The following is a 13,317-nucleotide window of genomic DNA, read 5'->3' on the forward strand; positions in this document are numbered from 1 at the left end:
CTGGGTGGAGGCGGAGGGGAGCAGAGACCAACCCACAAAGTTAACACAGTTACGCTGATATGCTATTGCTCTTACAATGTCATAGTCACTGTTTCAGTCACGGTGTCAGTCACGGAGATGCTAAAACACATCTTCCTCTTACTTCTTCCTTTACCGCTACTAGCAATTTTAGAAGCTATGTCTAACAGATAAAGTTTGCAGTCTTCACAACATTCCTTCCTTCCGTTTTTCACTCATTTTCTCTCCTTCCTTCCGTCCCGACCAGCTGTGCCATCAAGCTAGATAAAGGCGTTCGGCCAATAGCATATCGGCATTTCTGTGATTGACGTGACGCCAGCCAATAGCATCTCCGTGAGTGAGACCGGGTGACCTTAATCGACCAATAGCATATTGGCATCTCCATGACTGACTCCGTGACTGACACCGTGACTGAGACAGTGACTGTGACGTTGTAAGAGCAATAGCGTTCACGTTACTGTCACAAGCGTCAACTGCTGATTTAGTTGACACAATGGCCGGCAAGTCCGATTGTTCGTAAGACGAAAGGTTTGCTCGTAAGTGGGGGACAACAATCTCCATGGTCCACGCTCATAAGTCGAATTGTTCGTAAAACAGGGTGTTCGTAAACCGGGGGCCGACTGTATATATATATATATATATATATATATATATATATATATATATATATATATATCAAAATACTAACAAACATATAGACAGAACAGATAGATATTATGATTTCAAGGTTTCAGTGATTCACATCCCTTTGCACAGGTGAGCTACTGGTCTGTATGCAATCTTTTATTGGTCTCCTGTGGTTTCTTTTTTTCTCGACCCAATGCTGTTTTGGGATGTCTGTGCTGTGTGTTATCTTAGATAATTTCTGACTTGTAAGTACACAAAGCATAAATAAGAAGTCAGGGCCTACTCGCTTAGCTGAGTTTTTAATGCAATACGCCATGGATTCATGCAATATTTAATAAACCGAGAGGCATGATGTCAGCTTGAGGTTTTTTGCTTGGTAGTGAACATCCCAGTGGCAATCAACAAAGGTGTATGTATCATGAGCCGATAAATCCAAAAATTTTGAAAACTTTGGCTACACTAATAACTTTTTGCAATCCTCCAAGAAAAAGAAAAATTTCCCCACTCACCACTTTGACTCTAAATATGATGTAGTTAAAATTTATATAACTAAAACGGTACACTTCATAACGTTAAAAGGAAAAAGTGACATAAATCACTTTCAACAACTGTTAACTGCTTTTTTTTTACAGCGCTAATACCGTTTACAGGTCACTCTAAAACAGAAAGAGAAAAAAACGTGCAAAAAAGTGCCTGAAAAAAAAATCCCAATCATATTGTATTACGATTATACCTAAAAAGGCAAAAACAAAACCTCGCACCTGCCCAAGGGGAGCCGCCCCACTCTTGGGGAAGAACTGAGTTACACCATGATGTTTCATTTATCTTTGATACAAAGCTAAAGGCAAAATGTCTATTTATGCGTTGAATTTGAGCAGCCTTTCAATTGTATTTATACTATGGATAGCGGCTTTTCTCTCCATGGATTATATAAACCATACATGCACAAATAGACATGAATTCCCTTGCTTACTGACCTGTTTTAATAATTCAGAAGACTGACATACCGTCTTGCCTGGCCATGGTTTCAATCCATAGACTCAGTCCCTCCTCATACACATTCATAGACATTTTGTCGGAATAGTAGTCTTGCTGTGCTTTGCAGTTTGACATCAAGAAAAAGTAGCTTTTCAGATGAAAATACTTTTCGGGTTGTATTTATGACTGTACTTTGTGTGTATATTTGTGCGTGTGTGTGGGCGGGGGGAGGGGGGTAGTGCTTGTACAGTACATGTCAATGTATTAGAGTATAGATCGAATGCTGTATGGTATAAAAATATCACTGATCCAAATAAGTCATCACTTTGATTCAACCGAGTGACCAATAGCCCGCTGCTTGACAGAATTGTATCCCATGGGTGAGTGGTTGGATATACTGTATTGCATTACAGTCCAGGTCGCTCCATCTGGCGTTCCATATTTTGTGTGCACAAAGCAGTGTTATAGTATGAGAAAATGTGTGCAATAATTAAGATAGAATAACTGATTGATGTATTAAAGAACATTTTAAAGGTGTTCAGTGGCATTAATATAATGATTATTCTTTCATATTAGTGGCATAAATAGGACATACTAAACTGTTCCTAGGTGTGATTGTGTGCATGAATGGTTGTCCGTCTATGTCTGCCCTGCAAATTGGTTGGCAACCAGTTCAGGGTGTCTACTGCCCTACGTCAGCTGTGAGAGGCACCAGCGAGCCTGTAACTAACATGAGGATAAGCAACTCTCGGACATGGATTCGTGCCATAACTATAACCAATAAAGCATGAATTTAAACCACTGAAGGCTACAAAAAAAAAAAAAAAAAGACTATGCAAGTGAAGGTGGGATTTGCTTTCACACATTCAAATTTGTTCAAACCATGATGGATGATATCACAGTGACATTTTTAGGCGGTACATATCCCCTCCCTTTGACAGCAAGGCTGTGTAAGATTTTGTACACTGCACATGCTGTGCGCACACTAAATAATGAAACAACTGTAACTTATGAAGCTGAATTCTTGTATCAAGGCAATTTGCTCAAGCTTGCAGTGTGGTGTGAAATAAGATGCCTGATGCAACATGGTGTAACATTGCGTTTTCTGTAAATAGAATGGTGTCTTGTTCCTTGTGAGTGAACTCTAAGGATTTTCCTTTGTGGTAAAATTATTCAATATGCTTTTCACACAAGCATATAGAATCATATTTACACTCTTCCTGAGTTCATGCTAACCTGAATTTGTTACATTTTCTTACAAGGGGGCATATATATATATATATATATATATATATATATATATATATATATATATATATATATATATATATATATATATATATATATATATAGTGACGTGCTATGAACTGTAATCACACATGCCACGGGCACTTCTCCGACGTCAACCAAGATGGGTCGATGTTGCACCAGGACCCAATCACGTGACTTGTAGCAGTGGCCGTGAGCTGATTGACTGGTTGTCTCACCAGTCTTGCCCAAGCTATTGAATAAAGCACCTCCAGTAGCTATCTCTGAGTGAATCTCACATGCGAGTGACAATGCGTGGCCAAAGGAGTACGGTGAAGACGAAAGAGAGTTTTTGGTAATGCTTTTGTAATAAATAAGAATTTTGAGTGTAAATTCTTCCCTGTTATCATGTTATAGGCTCTAATCTAGGTCGATGTTCGCGAGCCGTCATTCTGAGGGCAACTCCAGCCATCCGTGTTCCCAGAATACGGTCAAGGGATGAAAACAGGAAGGATAATAGTAAAGTTACTGGATAAGGTTTAATAATTAAAATTTTAAGGGTAAATAAGTGCCCTGCAGTATTTTTTGTCTAAAATATGTAAATGTTTTACCTTTTAAAAATTCTGGTACCCACATACACATCTATGAAAATTCTTGGAGGGGGTGAGGGGGGGAGGGTGGGTTACAATCGTTCAACTGTACATGACTTAAAATGTGCCTATGTGCAACTGATATTCACCAGTGCACTTCTGATATGTAGTCATAATTGAGAATAACCATCTAAAAACTGCATAAAGTAACCATCCTAAGAGGCTGCTTCTCTGAAGGTGATGTTTTAATCATGAATAAGTAAATAATGATGTAAACACTGAACACTGGAAGGGCATGAGCTTTGATTTGTTTGGATACATTTTCAAAATGACATATAACAATGGATTGGGAATTGCAACATTGCTGAAACATGTATAGCAGGGTGGAATTTAGCGCGGGCCTTGCGTTTTCATCTTTGACAACAGAAATGGGCAGTGGATGTTTAGCGCAACATACTCCCCATGCACAGGTTTTTGCGAGTGGGTTTGCGTTCATCTGAAGTGGCATGGCATGTGTGTTCAACAAGAATCTCAATACGCACTTTTTTTTTTTTGGGCCGCTAAGTGTTAATCTTTTCAAGTCGCTGAAGTGCTCTGTGCCCAGCGGATACCAGGATGCTTATGCTGGAGATGCTTAGTCTTATTGATTGTGTTTACTTGCAAGTATGGAACATGCAGCCAATAAAAATGTGCATCAATTTCCACTCTCTTTTTGTTGGTGAAAGCGAAAGCAATCCACACTGGAGATTTTTTTTCCGCCCCCGCGTGCGCAAAACAGATTTTATTTGTTTGCAGTCATAACTGCGGGTGGGTGACACACAACACTAATTAGACTTACCATGAGGAAGGGTGAACATGCACACGCACATAAAGAGAGGCTGAGAAGTGTGAATTATAGTGAAATTATATGCATTGTCCTATAGTTTCCAATGCAATGTTTTCATAGTTAACAAAAACAAACAAAATAATGAAACACAAAGACTTTTGTAAATTAAATACAATTAGCATTTGTAAAATACCTGATCAAATTAAATCAGATTTCATGTTTAAAAAATCAAATAAAACTAACTTTGTTTACGAGATTTTCTTCCTTTTCGTTTGTGTAATTGTTGTTTCCTAACTGTATATTGTGTAGAAGTGAGGTCATTGAGCATTGCTTGTTGTTTCACCGTACATATGTTCTGTCTAATGTGAATATGACAAAGTGGTTTGGAAAATGAATGAATAATGGAGGTAAAAACAAGTCGTTTAAAATAATGGACGGACGGTGTAAGTTAAAACTAAAAACACAGACCATACAGCATATGTCTTACGAATTATTTTAAGTTGTGACATCCAACCTTATAGGCAGCATGATTTACATTTTACTTTACTGCAAAATCTGTGGTTTCTTATCTGCTTTTTTTTTCAACTATGAAAGGTGGTGGGTCATGGACCTGACCCATGAGTTATTGATGGTTTAAAATATAATTTTCATCCTTTATTTTTATTGTCATTTACACACAATGCCCGTATTCATGAATTATCTTGAAATAACAGTTACACTAAATTGAATAGAATTGAATAGAATGTGGTTTTTAAGTAGCATATTTAAGACTACTTTCAGCAAATCATCATCCACTTTAAATTAACTGTCAATAGCACATGTGATTATTAGTTGCTGGCTTCCCTATTATGTGACAGGGGTAGGGGGGGGGGGGGGGGGGGCATGAGTTACCAATACCCCCTTTACATGTACACCCCACCACCACAAACACAAAAACACACACGCAGACGCACACACGCAGACACACCCACACACACAGAAGCAGCATCCCTTGCCCTGTTGAATCCTGCTGTCCTCTTTTTTTCTAATACAGCCCACTTCTGTTTTCCATTTCTAATGATTGGCCCCAATCACCGTTGCAATCGCTTAAATTCCTGATTCCCTTGCTCCACTGCTTCTTTGGTGACCCCTTAAATCTCATCTGTCTCAGCCAGTTTATTCTTTGCCATCGTTCTCATGTCTTTCGCTTTGATTTTTTGACCCATGTTTCCTTTCACACTGCCAGATCAACTAGTAAAGAAGCTTTCTTTGTTTTGTATCCCCTATGTTTGTTGAAGAGGAAATCCAAGTGGATAAAAATGGATAAAAAGAAGCAGAGGATGGAGATGCACGGGGAACTGATATGTCAAATGGTAGAGGGAATGATGGAAGGAGGAATGCCTTTAGATCAATGGCCAACAATGTTCTACTTATTTTTCTACTTATTCCAGACATCCGAGTTTTGTGTGGGTGGGTCAGGTTTCAAGACATTTGCTCTCAACTTCTACATGCTCATTGGTGCACAATAGTAACTATTTGTTTTTTAGTTTGAGGCCAACCAAGCAGCTGTCAGCACTAGAAAACTTTTCAATGCACTGCAGACTTTTAAGTCATCTGTTTTTTCTCTCTCTCTACTTTCTAGTGAAGAAAAACAGAAGTGGTTTTCTACTAATAGCCTCTTCCATGACAATGTGAATTCTGAAGCTGATTATCGAGTTTTACATCTGTCAAGGTAATGGTGCTTTCCTCTAATTGTTGTTGTTTCCCACAACCAACACATCTAATTTGTATGATCAGCTGATCAGGAGACTCCATCAAAGCCTGATACACCTACATTCAAATGATCATGATCAGTGCTTAAATCATTCCTGATCAAATGAACCAGGTTTGTCGGAGAGTTACGCAACATGCTGGACAGGCTCGTACCGAACTAGCGTCTAGTCTAGGGGTCGGCAACCCAAATTGTTGAAAGAGCCATATTGGACCAAAAAAACAAAGAACAAATATGTCTGGAGCCGCAAAAAAATTCAAAGCCTTATAATGAAGGCAACACCTGCTGTATGTATCTATAATAGCTATATTAGCCTAATTTCAAAATGATTAAGTTAACTATGAATATATAATTCATGATTAAATGTTTATTTTTCCTGCATTGCATCCTGTCGAAAATGACGCACCACATGACTACTCTGTTGTGCGATGCCGCCTCAAGTTTAACTTCAATACAATATGAATGAATTATGTTTTATTGCTTTGATGAAATGAAATCAAGCACATTTTTGAAGTTTTTATTCATGAGAATTCGAAAAAACAACAAAATGGAACGTGCATAACATGACCCTTATCTGGGCAATAGAGTGCAATAAAACACAGCCTGCATTTATAAAAAATAAAACATCAGCCACATACCTGCATAAACGCTCAGTCTGTTCAATATCGATCACATCACACATCACAGGCAATTGAGTATGCTGGCGCGGAATTAATGTCCTTGATTTGTTGATCGGTGATGTTGCCTGCCATTGTGATTGTTCTTTCCGGGGAGAGGTGTGGTTTTTTTTTTTTCTTTTTTGTATTATCCCGGTTTTCTCTTTTTCCCTTTGGGACCCATGGCTCACGGCCGCCGGTTTGTTTACAACGGCCACTTGCCCAGCATCCCGCCCTGCTAATAGAAACGCAGGCTATGACGTAATTCCTCGTTGACAGAAATGTTGAAATGTAATATTTATTCTACACATTTTTACAGCATTGGAAAACGTTAAGAATGTTTTTGTCATGTTTGTCACCCGAGAGAATCCATATCAAAACGAAAAAAATATTTCTTTCCCCCTTCTTTTTCCATTTTCAAACATTTTTGAAAAAGCTCTAGGGAGCCACTAGGATGACGCTAAAGAGCCGCATGCAGCTCGAGAGCCACGGGTTGCCAACCCGTGGTCTAGTCAGTGCGTTTGTAAACATTGTCATGTTAAAGAAAAGAAATACCAGCACATAGGCATTTTCGCATGCAAAATAAAGTTATCACCAGCTGAGAAGCTACTTTAATCAATAACTGTCACCGCTCTGTTTACTTATTAATATGGATGAAATGTTCTTGTTGGGTTGTGATTCTTCAATTTGAGTTGTTAAAAAGAAGTTGGGACATCTACTCAACACTTTCACAATAAATTACCTCGAATAAAAGCTTACATTACCTACTCTACAAATGAGAGCTGGGTGGTCCTCTTCCTACCAACACATTTTTCCGCATAACTGAGAATAAATAAATATATATACAGTGATCCCTGCGTCAAATGAAAACCGTGAAGTAGCCCCTCTTCCCTGAATTTTTTTTTGAATTTGTGTTTTTCTTATGTTAAAATTCTTCATTCTGTACATATTTAAGACAATTATGTATGCAGTACATATATTTGTTTAAATCTTAAATTATTAAATCTTAAAAAGTAAACGTACTAGTATGCCTTCTCTTTCCATGTCTTGGCTGTACGTACTAGTTGAGATCTCTAAGCAGTTCCTCGGCTGTCCAACATTAGGCAAGTAACAAGAAGTTTACCAAACATGTTTAAAAAGCAGAGTTTACACTTTAAATTCCAATTTATTACAAAAAGGCGAGAGGATTGCAAAGCTTTCTGTCAGGATTTCTTTATGATCTGTCGAGTGGTGTGGGACCAGGTGAGATCGTCACTGATGTAGAGTGCTGAGAAATGTATGCCAGTGGAAAGAACAATCTTTAACATATGAAGTTGGAACCATTTGAATAAACATAATAATGTAGTGTGTAATATGGAACTATGGGAAAATATTAATATGTATGAATGATTATTATTATTATTATTGGAATGATGGGGATGATCCCTAAGAAAAAATGAATGAGTTAAATGTGAATGTGAAATGAGAAAGCTCAAAATGTGAAATGTTCAATCTCCCATTGGATATGAATATTGGAATATTGAAGTGAAAATCTGTAATTATGGGAAAATCTTCATAAGTATGAATTATTGAAAAGATCCATAAGGCAAAATGAATGAGTTAAATTTTGTCAGTCTGAAATGGGAAAGCTCAAAAGTGAAATGTTAAATCTCCCATTTGATATGAATATTGGAATATTGAAGTAAAAAATATGGTATTATGGGAAAATATTAATGTGTATGAATTATTGAAATGATGGGAATGATCTGCAAGGGGAAATGAATGAGTTCATGAATGAGTACATTTTGAGCTTTCCTATACCATATTCACAACATTTTGTGAATATGGTATAGGAAAGCTCAAAATGTAAAATGTTAAATCTCCCATTGGGAAGAATGGGAAACCCTCCCATTGAAAATGATTTGTGAATTGTCAAAAGGGTGAAAAATAAAGAACTATGGGAAAATATTGGAAATGATAAATCACTGGAATGATGGGAATGATCCCTAAGACAAGATGAATGAGCTAAATATTGAAAATATGAAATATAAAACCTGTAAATATGAAATGTAAAAATCACTCAATGTAAAGTCAGCTGGATTTTTAGGGTGGAAAACAGGGAATTGTGGGAAAAAGAAATAATTGGAATTAGAACAATGGAAACAGTCGTCGCACAAATAATTGGAATAATGTGAAACACATCAAAAACGGGTGGAATAAAAAAGAGGAATAACATGAGTGAAGACTTTCGCCTTCACACAAAAACACATAAAACAAAGTTTATTCGCACAATGATCTTTAATATGATATATGCATTTGCACCTACTCAAATTGGTTTGGTGGGTTTGCACAATGAGTAATTATATTGTCGCGAGCAGTCAAAAAACACAGCTTTTCATCAACCATTAAAAAAATCATTGATTATTTCAAAGGGTTACCAATGGCATATGATTTGGATGTTTTCATGTCAAGGAAGAATTTGGCCTTAAATGGGTTAAATTGGAGTTTTTTGCCAATTAGAATTCAGCTAACTTGTGTCGCCAGGCTGTATGTAATCTGCCAGCTCCCAGATGCGCTAGGGCATTCTCTTCAACAGCTGCCTGCTTCTGTGCAAGCGCAGATGGATATGTGAGCGGTCCGTGTACTTTAAATAGACAGCTGTAATAGCCAATAGAGTCATAAGATCGTCATCTTGAGGCCTCAAGTTGAACATGACGTGAGTGGATGCTCACTGCATCAACAAGCAAGCTACGCGGTGTTGGCTTTGTTTGATCGCTTTAGAGGCGTAGCGTAGCTATTAGCTAAACTGGGCTACCAGGGGCGTGAGCTAACCCTGACAAATAGTTCTGCTGGGAATGCCTTTTTTTTTGTAAAGGATCGATTTGGTGTTTGAAGCAACACTGGATTTGCAAACTTCAATTGTTTAACCAAGGCAGCAACCAGACACCAAAGCACGGCTGGACACACGAGTGGATATACAGTATTGTACATCTTAGTTTGAAGGTAAAAAGAGCTCCTCAATGTGCTACGGTGCTTTTAAAAAAAAACTTTTGGGAACACTCGAGGGGATACACTGTACATCTCAGTGCAAAGAAAAAGAGAGCATTGAAGAGGTCAAGAAAAATCGGGAGATATTGAAAAGACTGATCGATTGTGACCGCCGTTTGTTTTCGTGAGTGCAAGCCTTTTCTTTAAATATTGTTTCATTTTGATATGTTTGTGTTATTTTGTTCACATTCAAGTAATAGTAAAGAAATACAATTATGTTCTTCTTATATTAAACTGTGATTTGTTATTTGGACATCATAAAATTTCATAGACATTTATTTTTAATTATTTGTATTTTTTTAAGGTTTCACATCATCACGTATGATGACAAGTTTTACATTATGTTATGCAGTATCTTCCAGTTTTATGAATGCTTTGAATTGCATGTTCTCAATTACCAGAGAATTTAGAATCACCCAGTGAGGCATTTATACCTCAGTGGGGATGTACCATTGCAACAGAGGTGGCCTAAGTAGGATTTGGCACTGAATCCCGGCTATGGAAATGAATATCTCTTGCAATTTCAGATGGAATAAATAGAATATGTAGTTAGTTTGTGTTTTATTACTCTTAACATATTGTCTGTAGGACTTGAACCATATTGTGATTTCCACAAACAATCAAAAACGCTTGTGATTTATCTTTTCCAAGATTAGATGAATTATCATTGTATGCTGCTGGTTTGCACTCCCCTGTGGGTTCTCTCCATTCCAGATTTCTTTTTCTGTCTTCGGCTGGTTGTTAAAATGAACCTCAATACAGCCCTCAGTGATATTGCTGACATCTGAACTCAGCTTGAGGGACAAAAGGAAAAAGCAATGAGGGAGAACTATTGGAAGGAGACAGTGTGTAAGGATTACGACAGTTTTGCAATATGCATTCTATGTTAAAACACATTCTATCTGTAAAATGAGGAAATTCATTTTATTTTATGCTCTTAAAACACATAATGATGTTTTCATTGCATATACTGGAATTGATTTCCTAAAGTATTAGTCAAAAATTTGATGAGCACAGTAATAGGAAAATACTGTGTCGTAGTAGTCGATGATGAACAGTACAGTACGCACGCACCTGTACTAATGTGCGCATGCATAATAACACACAAACAAATCTTGACATTTATTCCTTGTATGTGCATAATCTAGCACGCAGTTATTAAGTTTTCACTTCAAACTAGTTCTGAGCGATTCATAACCCACTTAGGGCTTCGCCTTAGTCAATCTTCCTTAGCAGGTGTTTCAATGAATTCCATAAGAGATTGGTAAAATGTCAGATCTGCATTTCAACAAGACCTAGCCTTAATTAAGGCCCGTTATATTTTTTTGCAAGGAAGATCAAAAATGTCCCTGGGTCACGTTGACCTTAAATCACCCAAATATGCCCAAAATGTGTGTCATCCAAATCCGTCATTTTGGTTTAACCTGATCTTTTTCCAAAAACAATAATATGGTAATATGGGTCAATATGACCCAGAGACATGTGTAATATTTCAAACGTGTCAAAAACTATTTTTCATTAAATTCTTTCACAAAGTTAAAAGGCAATAATTCAATAAAATATACACATATGTGGTTTATTTTTCTGCTGCAAGTATAACACCCTGGGTTAATTTGACCCAAAGTCAAGTCAAATTAACCACAATTTTCAAAAAACTTGTGTTCATGAACCCTAAAACCATGTTCAATATTTCACTTTTACATGGCATAAAAGGGTTATCACTGTGGTGTCAAATGTATCAAAATGCGTACAGAATAGTATTTTGAGTCTTTTTTTTTTTTGATAACTTGCATTGTAATTGTAACTGAGTTAGAGGTGTACTATCAGTTATGTCCAACAACCTACACAACACAAATAGGGTCAGAAGTGTTTGTGCTGAGGGTACAAAAACATAATGCATTGAGGAGCTGATTACAGCATTTCACTTTTTCCACATTATGTTACAGCAGGGATTGTCACACCTGGTTCCTGAGGGCCCAGGGCCTGAATATTTAATAAGTTTCCCTGCTGCATGGCACCTGATTCCAACCCTCCAGGACGCCGGCCCTCGAGGACCATGAGTGAAGATCCTTGTTGTCGCCCATTCTCAAAATAGAATAGATTAATTTTTCATTTGATGTTTTTAAACTATACATCCCTCTCCAAAATTATTTAGGATTGAAAACTAAGAAATAGCATTGAAACTTAAAAACTTTCCAGAATTTAAAAACCCTTGGCAGTAATTACAAGGTCAAGTCTTTTTAAATAAAATAATATAAGCTTTCACCAGAAGTAAAACTATTGCTGACGTTGAATCTACTAAAAAAAATGTCTTTAGAGAGTTAAAAAACTTTGGCCAAGAGCCAATCAGACAAAGAATGCAAATTTGTTCTGTACCCATTGATTACTTGAAAGAGTGACCACCTTGCAGTGGAAACACATCCCAGAATGCTATTATCAGTAAGCAACGTCTTTATGTAAAACATATTACAAAAAAAAATCTCTTAACACTTAATTCTAAACATTACTTTTAAATTTTGGTTGGTGAGATTGTGTACAGTACGCACTTTGATAAATAAATCCAGGACTAAGAAAGGGAGCAACTACAAATAAATATCCATTAAAGTCAGCTGTGTGATAGCTGTGAATAATAAATAGGGAATTGAACCAACCAACTTTATTCACTCAAGTGGACATATTTCTCCAGTGCTTGGTAATGCTGTAAAGTGACTATTGTTACATTGACTATTGACCGATTCAGTTTGTACTGTAACTATGCAGCAAAATAGCACGTAAAAATGTATGTCAGTTTAATTATATCTCAGTGAGCAAAAAGGGTCTTGGTGGGATGACAGACATCTAACATGATGTCAACGTAATTACAACGGCAGATGAAAATTGCACTTCCGACATTTTTAATTACCGTTTTTTCCGCACTATAAGGCACACCTACAAGCCTTATTTTTATTTTATTTTTTTTAAAGCTGATGGTGCGCCTTATAATTAGGTGTGCCGTATATATGGATTAATATTGAGAATGGGATTCGTAGATGGAGAATGAACTGATAAAGTAAGCTTTACCTGTTTCTTTTGTGTGTTTACAGTTGAACAAGGTTGGTCATATTGACATTGAGTTATTATTTTATTGAGAGTTTAGAGTTATTATTTGAGTTATTATTGTTATTACTTTGAGTATTACTATATTATGATTGAAGTTTTTAAAATGTGTCATTAATTGAGGGTGCGCTTTATAATCCGGTGCGCCTTATATATGGAAAAAGCTTTAAAATATGTCATTAATTGAGGGTGTGCCTTATAGTGCGGAAAATACAGTAATCCTTTTTTTTTTTTTTAAAGCATACCAGTAATTCGTCAAATTGGCCTCCCATTGGCAATGGACTGACGGACAAACCATCAGTGCCGACCAAGTGTCCACCTCTCTAAAACCATTAGTATCTAATAAAAACATTTAAGTACTGTATTCTAGTACACGTTTATTCAGTGAAATGTATAGGTAGTACATATATGGTCACTTTTTAATTTTCAGTCTTAGAGCAATCGCCATGCTCCACAGATGTTTAGCCTGGTCTGGGCTCTCGTTGGGCCTCTCAAGGACAG

General features: G+C 36.9%; 1 protein-coding gene across 3 annotated transcripts in view; it reads left to right on the forward strand.

Moving 5' to 3' along the window:
* lrfn5a (leucine rich repeat and fibronectin type III domain containing 5a) overlaps nt 1-13,317 on the forward strand; it is a 161,653-nt gene that overhangs the window by 60,470 nt on the left and 87,866 nt on the right. For all 3 annotated transcript variants that reach the window (XM_088433379.1, XM_088433377.1, XM_088433378.1), the window contains one exon: nt 5,909-5,998. The gene's annotated coding sequence lies outside the window, so the exon portion shown is untranslated. The remainder of the gene's footprint in view (nt 1-5,908; nt 5,999-13,317) is intronic.

Source organism: Hippichthys cyanospilos, chromosome 14 (assembly GCF_059441005.1).
Source record: "Hippichthys cyanospilos isolate Australia breed blue-spotted pipefish chromosome 14, RoL_Hcya_1.0, whole genome shotgun sequence".
Classification (NCBI taxonomy): domain Eukaryota; kingdom Metazoa; phylum Chordata; class Actinopteri; order Syngnathiformes; family Syngnathidae; genus Hippichthys; species Hippichthys cyanospilos.